This window comes from Hipposideros armiger, unplaced genomic scaffold (assembly GCF_001890085.2).
Source record: "Hipposideros armiger isolate ML-2016 unplaced genomic scaffold, ASM189008v1 scaffold_470, whole genome shotgun sequence".
Lineage (NCBI taxonomy): Eukaryota > Metazoa > Chordata > Mammalia > Chiroptera > Hipposideridae > Hipposideros > Hipposideros armiger.
In genome coordinates, this window is record NW_017731820.1 from 1,252,440 (window position 1) to 1,254,194 (window position 1,755).

At 65.5% G+C, this 1,755-nt stretch overlaps 1 protein-coding gene across 4 annotated transcripts in view; it reads left to right on the forward strand.

The window, feature by feature from the left end:
• The first annotated feature begins 654 nt into the window (after nucleotides 1-654).
• CUL1 (cullin 1) overlaps nucleotides 655-1,755 on the forward strand; it is a 75,982-nt gene continuing 74,881 nt past the window's right edge. For 2 of the 4 annotated variants that reach the window (XM_019666443.1, XM_019666444.1), the window contains exon 1: nucleotides 655-1,144. The gene's annotated coding sequence lies outside the window, so the exon portion shown is untranslated. Of the gene's footprint in view, nucleotides 1,145-1,434; nucleotides 1,627-1,755 lie in introns of those variants that run through there. The other 2 variants (XM_019666442.1, XM_019666445.1) reach the window with 2 other exon arrangements.

Consider the following 1,755-nt stretch of genomic DNA (forward strand, 5'->3'; position numbering starts at 1 on the left):
GAGGTTGACCACAGGCCACATTTCAATAGGAGGAACCACATACACTGGAGGGATGTGTCTCCTAAGAGAAGCCCATGTGACTCAGGAAACGGTACAGACCCTGGGGGCGGCCCTCTGCTCAAGGCCTAGGAGTCCTACCCCAAGGTGTCCCAGAATATCTGTACCGTTTTAGTTTCGAGCAAAACTCAATTAGAGGAAGTTACTTGCATCGTGTGTTTTGCCCAGATAGGATGATTTGAGATCTTTCCTTGCTTGTTCATGAAACGAGCCAGCTGTCTGGCATGCTGTGAACCATGCATGGTATGGAAGCAGGAGACCCTCCCTCCAAGTCCATGCTTTCTCTCTGTCACCGTGGCAAGCCCGGTGCTGCCAAAATTTGCATTCAGAGTATTGCAAAGTACCCAGTGGCGACGGTTCAATTTCAAACGAATGCATCGAACTGCTTCAGACGACGACGCGTGGAAAAGATACCGTTGCTCAGTCACACCTTATGCCATCCTCATATGGAGATGCTTGAATTCTACCCTGGATTTGTCTGCACAAAGATGAATGGTACAGTGATTCTTTGTCAACATCTACCCACCCCACCCCCACCCCCCCGCAAAAGGAGAGTTGGTTCAAGTTTGCACCGGGAAGCCTAGGAGAGTTTTACTTTAAAAACCGGTTCTAAGGAGCGAGAACGCGGCTCAGACAAGCGCAGGCTTTCAGGTGCTGACGGCGAAGGCCTCAGGTGTCCCGAGGCGCCCGAGCGGACTCCACGCCTCCCCGCCTGGTTTTCAGGGCCACTTGCCCATCTGCGCCGCTCTCCTCAGCCAGCCGGGGATCGTCGCTGGTAATAGTCCCGGTCCGGGCGGGCACGTTGATTGGGTGTCCTGGCAGCCGTGTTCCAAGTCGGTTCCGGGTGTGTGTGCGCGCAGGCGGACGGGGAGACCCTGTCCTTCAGCGGGCGGCGGGGCCCTTTCTCCGGGGGTCGGTGTCCCGGACCTAAGGCGGCGACCTCTCCTCGTGGGGTCGGAAGTGGCGGGAAGCCGGTCGTTAAGAGGCGGCCCACCGGCGAGGGAGGCTGTAAAACCCGGAGGAGGATCCGGTACGCCCGGCCCGGGACGGCGCGGGGTTCCGGACAAGAGACTCCCCCGGCTTTCAGGTAGAAATCCCCCAGGCGAGTGGGACCGCGGCCGGCGCGGGGCGGGGGGACCCCCCGGGGGCAGTGGCCGCGGCGAGCGGGAGGTTTCCGGGCCCCTCCCGCCCTCGGGCTGGTGGGGAGATGGCGGCGACGGTTTCCCGGCTCCCCCCGCCCCGGACGCCGATGGCGGTGCGTGGCGGCCCTCCCCCACCAGCCTCTCCCCCACGGTAGCCGGAGCCGGGGAGGCCGGGAGGAAAGGCGAGAGGGCGGAGGTTGCGCGGTGCAGGCGGCGGCGGCGGCGGCGGGAGGAGGAGGGCCGCGGGCGGGCAGGGGCGGAGGCGGAGGCGGAGGCGGGAGCCGTGTCGCACGCAGCTCCAGGCGGGGCGGCCCCGGCGGCGGAGGGACGCAGCCAGACCTTGGCGGGACGGGGATTTAACCGGGGCCCGGGCCCAGCGACCAGGTGGCGACGTCGCCGGAGCCATTTCGGCACCAGGGAAATGCGGGTGAGTGTCGCGGCGCCGAGGCCGAAGCGCGGGGGGAGGGGGCGGCGCAGGCCCGGCCCGGAGCCGCGGTGTCGCAGTGACTGGGGCCGCGGCGGCCGAGCCCAGGCGCCGGGCGAGGCCTGAGCCGCC